The sequence below is a fragment of the Pteropus alecto genome, unplaced genomic scaffold, assembly GCF_000325575.1.
Source record: "Pteropus alecto unplaced genomic scaffold, ASM32557v1 scaffold78, whole genome shotgun sequence".
Classification (NCBI taxonomy): domain Eukaryota; kingdom Metazoa; phylum Chordata; class Mammalia; order Chiroptera; family Pteropodidae; genus Pteropus; species Pteropus alecto.
The window spans coordinates 17,463,995-17,471,643 of record NW_006443124.1 but is presented as its reverse complement, the minus strand read 5'-3'; positions in this window follow the sequence as shown (position 1 = coordinate 17,471,643).

Sequence of the window (7,649 nt, the reverse complement as noted above, 5' to 3'; positions counted from 1 at the left end):
CATCTCACCCACAGAGCAGGATGTGACACCAGGAGAAGCAAGCAAAGAAGACTCAGAGATCCTGCCTGGGAGAAAGGCAGCCCAGAAAGGGCTGCAAGCAGCTCCCCAAAGGAACTGCCCTTATTTGAAACCGTACAGGAAGGTTCAGGCCTCAGGCTGCTCCTCTGAGTTCAGCACAACAGTCTAAACCACAGTTCACAAGTGAGACCCAGAGAAAGTGACAGCTAACCCCCCAAGGTGGGAACAAGTGTCAGACCAGAAGACCGTGTAATAGTTATGCCCAGGGAGTTGTTGAAAACAGCAAACTAGTCCACGAGGCAGCTGGGTGTGACACCCAATGAGACAGCTTAACAAAGGGATGGGGAAACAGACATTCAGAGGGGCTTCTACCATCCCCGCATCCCAATGACCTTGCCCAGAGGAGCGACACCAAAGGCTCCATGCAACAGGAGAGAGATGCGCAGTCATAGTCTAGCCACATCGCCAAGCACATATGTAGGCAGACACTTGCAAAACCAAGCCCAAAGAGGAAGGCAGAGGGTCAGTATCTACAATATGTTGCCTAAAATATCCAGTTTTCAATTAAAAAAAAAAATCATGACACATACAAAGATCAGGAAAGTGACACGTACACAGGGAAAAAAGCAGGCAACAGAAGCTGTGTGTAAGAGGGCCCAGATGTGGACTTAGTGGGCACAGCTTCACAGTGGCTACTATGAATGCCCAGTGAATGGAAGGCAACCACCTAGAGAGAAGTGAAGGAGGTATCATGATGACATCCCATCGGATAGAGAATAGCAGTAACGAGATGCAAGCGACGCTCCCCAAGGGGACTCCACAGTGCACATCAGCTGACAGAGGGAAGAACTGAGCAACTTGAAGATCGACTGATAGAGATTGCGGAACCCAAAGAACAGAGAGGAAAAAAAGGGAAAAAAATGAACAATCTTAGAGAAATACGAGCGCCATTAAGTGCACCAATATATGTATGAGGAAACCACTGACTGCATGCAAGGAAAGCCCAACATGATTGACAGCTTATTTCTCCTCAGACAATGGATGCCACAGGCAGTGAGGACAGGCAGCAGGGTCGGACCTCCTGGGTAAATCGTGCTCTCTGGTCAAAACAGTGCACCAGCCAAAACAAGGTCTTCGGTGCTGAATCAGAACATTAAAATAAACGTCGCATGCTTAAAATTCTGTTACTATTATTCAGACTAGTAACTATTATTAAACTCATTTGATCATAGGCAATGCTTTTAACCCCCAGGTGGGGAGTAGTGTGATCCTATTGGTTAAACTCTAGAAATTCTCATCGGTCCTTGAGGTTTTCTTACAGTGTTCAAGAAGGATTCAGTTGCGATGACTAATTCGAGTGAAAATCCAAAATTGACTCCGTAATTTGATAGTGTTTCAGGAAGCAACACTGGTACAAGAATGTAAGTGACGTAAAGTGAAGTTTTTGATAACCTATCTTTTCTCCACTAAAACAAATGCCACAGAACACATATGAAATAAAATTTTTTAGCCCAAAGTATTTGTCAAAATTTCAAAAAGGCTTGTTGACATGTGCTGAGGAAATGAACCCCTGGGTGCCCTGGCACCAGTGCCAGCTGTGCAGCTGTGAATTCTTCCTCCCTCTCCCTGTCATGCTTTAAAATTAGAGCCCACGGGGCCCAGGAGCCACCAGCACAGAGCTGCCTCCCCTCCCTGGACATGCTGAGATGAGGGCTGCACAAATTCCTAGGATAGAAATGAAGGTCTGCAATTAACTGGATGATTTAACTTGGCCATCTAGCCATCCTTCTCACGGCCATGGCTCTGCCTCAAAGTGACTCAGTTGCTTCAGCTCCAGCTCCACCTCACTGGCCTTTGTGAATAGCTGCACACCCCCAACTCATACCTTCTGGGCATCTTGTTCTGGGTGTCAGCTTCTGCCACATCCTGTCCCATCTTCTTGTCCCAGGGCTGTGCTGGGAGATGCTTTGGACAAAGTCATTTGTATGGCATACCACTAGGCTCCAGGACCTCCACATGGCCACTACTCAGGGTTCCAGGGCCAGCATGTGCAGGAGGGTCCCTAGGACAGAGAGCTGTCCAAGCAAGAGACAGACCTCACTTCCTAACCACTTACTCTCAATGTGTTAAGAGCTCTCGCAAGGACAGAGAGCCTGGAAACGGGCCCACACATGGTCAGACACACGAGTGGGAGAATATTCTGGCAACCGGCTGTCCTCTGGGGGAAAAAAGAAATAAAACAAAACAGATCCTACTTCACACTGGGCATTGGATGAATGGTATCTCCCCAAAAAAGACATGTCAAAGTCCTCACCCTTAGAATCTGTGAGGGGACCTTATTTGGGGGTAGGGTCTTTGCAGGTGTAATCAAGTTAAGGTGAGGTCATTCGGACAGGCCCCAATCCAATAACTGGCATCATCACAAGGAGAAATTTAGACAGAGACAGACACACACAGAGGGAGAAAAACACAGAGACACACAGGGAGAGAAGCCACATGACGACAGAGGCAGAGATGGGATGATGTGGCCACAAGCCCAGGGACACGTGGGGCACCAAGAGCTGCAAAAGGCTGGAAGGACCCTCCCCTGGAGTCTCCAGAGGGAGCATGGCCCTGCGACACCTTGATTTTAGACTTCCATGAGAGAATGAATTTCTGCTGTTTTAATCCACCCAATTTGTGGTAACTTATTACAGCAGCCCTAGGAAACTAATATGATGCCACTCACAAAATTCAAGCTATTTAGAATTATCATGTGATCCATCATTTCCTTTCCTGGGTGTATACCCAAGAGAATTGAAACATATCCACACAAAGACTTTACACCCACTAAAAAGTACATTATAGAGGTGTTAATTATCACTATAATGGCAATTGTATTACAACATATATGTATGTATCAAATTAACTTGTGGCGTACCTCACATTTACACAATGTTATATGTCAAATATATTTCAACAACAAGAAGAAATACTTGTACATAAATGTTTACAGCAACACTATGCAGAAGATCCAAAAAGTGGAAACAACCCAAATGTTCACCAACAGATAGACAGAAAAATAAATAGCCATACGATGGAATACTACGCAGCCATACAAAGGAATAAAGCACTGACACGGGCTAAAATTTGAATGAATTTTGAAAACACAATGCTCAGTGAAAGAAGCCAGACAGACACACGGCCACATGTTGTGTGACTCCATTTATATGAAACTTCCGGAACAGTAGTAAGTTAGTCTGTAGAGACAGGAAGTGGATTTTTAGTTATCAGGGCCTGGGGAGGGGAAGACTGCATGATAAGTGTGGGGTCTCCTTTTGAGGTGATGATTGTACAACGTTGTGAATGTACTAAATGCCACTAAATTGCGCATTTTAAAAACGGTTAAGTTTATGTTACGTGACTCTTACTTCAATAAAAAAAAAAAAAAATCAAGCTGAGATGTATTAAAACCTACCTAAAAAATTTAAACAACTTTTAGGAGAAAATTGAGAATATTTGTATGCAAGGATTTCTTTTGTATTGCGATATAAATGACGCATAACACTGTTAGTTTAGGCGTATGACACAATGACTCGATTTATGTATATATTGCAAAATAATCACCATCGTAAGCTTAGTTAATAAACATCTAGGATTTCTTAAACAAGACACAAAACAGCAGCCAACCTGAAAAAGAAAAAGTTAATTTGACTACATTAAAACTCATAATGGCTGCCCAACAAACAACACCAAAAACAAACCCTGGAAATGGCACTGCCCCACGTGTGACTGGCAGGAATTTTAAAACACATGCACAACAATACAGATACGAGGATGTTCAAGGTAGCAGATGGCAGCAAAAAATTGTCAACGGGCTCAATCACCAGGGAGAAAATCAAATAAATCACAGGATACGCCCTCCTAGGGCAGGGCACAGTCACAGCCAGAACACGGCAGGTCATCGCCTCTGCTGGGGGAAGACACTACTATTTAGGTTTCTATAGAGGGACAGAAACACCAGGAGCACAAATGTATGTATCTGCTCAGCAAACTGGAGACCCCTGGAGCTGACGTTCCAGTCTGAGTCCAAGGACAGAAGATGACTGAGGGCCCAGTTGGACAGCCAGGCAGGAGCCGCTCCCTCTCCCTTTGCCTGTTGGAAGGTGCAGCCCACCCTGGGGAGGGCCATCTGCTTTACACAGCCCACAGACTCAATGCTCACCTCACCCAGAAACACCTCATAGACATGCCCAGATTCATGCCGGACCAAATGTCTGGGCTCTCACGGCCCAGTCATGGTGACATAAAATCAGTTGACACAAGTAACGAGTTTGGAGACATGAACTGCAGGACACAGAGGGCACAATCCAATTTAGCATGGAAAAGAGAAACATGGAACAGTGCGTGCGTGGACACGAGGGTATGTCTGCAGATGCACAGGTGAGGACTACATTGACCTTTGAGAAGGTAGAAAAGAGGATGCGGCCCTTTACTCTGTGTGCTTCTGTGCCATTAAGTTGCACTCAACGGACACACATCCCATTTGAAGTAAAAAAAATAACAAGAAGATAAAATTTTAAAAGAGAAAAGCCAAGTTGATGAGCTTGACCTCAACATAAAAGTCCACACAGATCTTCCAGATGATACAGCCGAGGGTGGAGGGAACAGGTGCAATCAGAACAGGTAAGCATGTTGTGGAAACCTGGAGAACTCAGCCAAGCAGGCCAGAGCCAGGAGAAGACCCAGAGGCACCCAAATTTGTGTTTTGTGTCCCAACTCTGAGCTGCTGAAGACAGCACACAGGTCAGTTAACAAGAGCAAAGAAAGTCTAAAACGATATAGCAGCAGCCCCAGATTGCACTGTGCTAGAGGCCAAGCCTGGGCAAGGCTGGGTGAGGGCCATGGTGGGGGCCATGGTGAGGGTCATGGGGGGCCCACAGGGAGAACCATGGTGGGGACCAAAGCAGGGGGCATGAGAAGACCACAGGGGGGCCACAGAAGGTCATGGAGGGACATGTGGGGTGGCCACGGGGGGCCACGGGAGGCCTCAGAAGGGGGGGGTGTCACACTGTGAGGGCCATGGAGTGGGCCATGGGGAGGGACACGGGGAGGCAGGCCCTGAGGCCCTTTTAAGAGACCTAGCAATCTGGGTGGTTTCCAGTGATGCTGAGACACTGTAGTCCTTTCTCCCATTCCCATAAGTGTGGGGTTGTCCCCGGAGGCTTCAGGACTCCGAAGCAGGGAACTGACTATCTTGGGTGCCAGCGAGCTGCACACTGTCACAAACACCAGTCTCCTCCTACATTTTTTTATTCATTTTGGAAAATACAGGCTTTTTTTTTTTTTCACTAAAAATATATTACTTATATTAACACATAAAATATTAATAAACCCATTTAATGGGCTCATTAATATTTTAAATAAATTAATAAACATCTAAAACTTTCCTCAGTTTTGATATTGATAGATTTATTGCACAGGAACTTGAAGCTCTCTGGAGCCCATAATAGTTTAGGAGTTGAAGTGCTTGTGAGGCCAAATGGCTCCCAAGGAGACCCTGACTCACATAGGACATAAATCTAAAGTATCAGCTTTAAACAAGGAGTGAAATGGTTTCGAGCAATGTACATCAAGACTTGTGGTTCATAAGCTAACAGCTATTGGTGCAAGTGGTAAAAATATACTCAGAGTTATGTACATGTCTGTGTACACACGCACGTAGTGCAGCTAAATGAAAAAGATTTGGGAGATAAATAACAAAACCAAAAATCTAAATATTGCTGACTATTAGAGACACATCTAAAACATCAGCATATATAAAAGTTCAAAGAAAAAGAATAGGAAAATACAGAAATGGCAAATGGTGTTCACCAAAATAAAACCAATGCAGCTGTGTTACCAGTAAACAAAATTGGCTTTGTGGGGGAAATAACAACTAAAGTTCAGAGGTCATTGAAAGGGTTCAGTTCACCAGGAGCCATGAACTTCAAAGGAACAGCATGAAAGCTGACAGATGTTAAAATTCATCAAAAACAAAACAAAGACAAGCTCCATTCATTTAGACATCACCTCTGAATAACTCAAGGGCCAAGAGAGGAAAAAAAAGCAAAATGAAAATTTTAAAATACTTAGAACTAAAATGTAACAAAAACACAGGCTGTCAACCCCATGAGTTAAGTAAGGCTCAGAAAGGAACCACTTTAGCAGCTTAGAGCAGAAGAGAAGAAAGACCAAAATGAAAAGCTCTCATACAATTTCAATTACACGTTTAATGTGCTATGAAGATACTGAAGCCATGCATTTCAGCTAGGTTTCATTTGGTCAAAATGACAGACTGCAGCAGAGTTTGGGGTGTCAACCCCCAGCTGGACTTGCTGCTTACGACAGAACTGTGGACAAAGTGGATTGCTGTGTGGACTTGACAGGATAGTTTTCAGGTGAGTCACAGAGATAGTAGCACAGGACATTGATGTAAGATGAAAAAGAAACATCGAACCAAGGACAGGTAAAGAATGAAAGAACAAGACAGAAGTTAATGAAACGGAGTCACAAGACACCAGAGAGAATAAATAGAACCACATGTCACTTCCTTGACAAACCTTTACGAAGACTGACCAAGAGAAGAGGCACAAATAGTCCACGCTAGGAGGGTCAGGGTGGCACATTGTGAGTGCTGCATAGACTGAAAAGATAAGAGGATTCAAACTACGTTATAAGGCTACAGTCATCAAAACACCATACAAATGGCATAAAACAGACATATAGATTACTGCAACAGAACAGAGAGCTCAGAAATTTATCCCAAGGAAACAAAAACATTAATTTGAAAAGATATCTGCATTCCTGTGTTCATAGCAACCAAGATACAGAAGCAACCTAAGTGTCCATTGACTGAAGGATAAAGAAGAGATTGTGTGTGTGTGTGTGTGTGTGTGTATGCATATATATATATGTGTGTGTGCATATATATATACACACACATATATGTATGCATATACACACACACACACACACACACACAATGGAATATTACTCATCAGTATACAAAAAAGATGGAAATTCTGCCATTTATGACAATATGGATGGACCTGTAGGGCATTATACTAAGTGAGATAGTCAGACAGAAAAAGATAAATGCTTTGTGGTATCACTTATACATAACAAGAGAATAGAATGGTGGTTGCCAGGGGCTGAAGGGGATGGAGGAAAAGGGGAGATATTGTTTAAAGGGTACAAACTTTCAGTTATAAGATGAAAAAATTCTAAGGATCTATATACAGCAGGATTAAAAAAAATAAGAGGACCTTTGCCAAAACTCATTAGATTGTATACTTTAAATTAATGTAGTTTACTGTATATCAACTATACCTCAATATAGATTATTGTTAATAGTATATTATGAACAATATTATTATAATAAAATTTTAAAACTTAGATGATATGGACAAATTCTTAGAAAACATAATCATTTCAATTCATACCCCAAAGAAATCAATAAATTTCAACAAGCATTCATGATTTTGAAAAAAGACTTAGCAAAGTAGGACTTCCAATAATGGGAACTTTCTCAACCTGAAAAAGGTTATACCAAAAAATGTCAGCAACCATCAGAACAAATGTTGAAATGACCACAGCATCTGCTTTAAGAT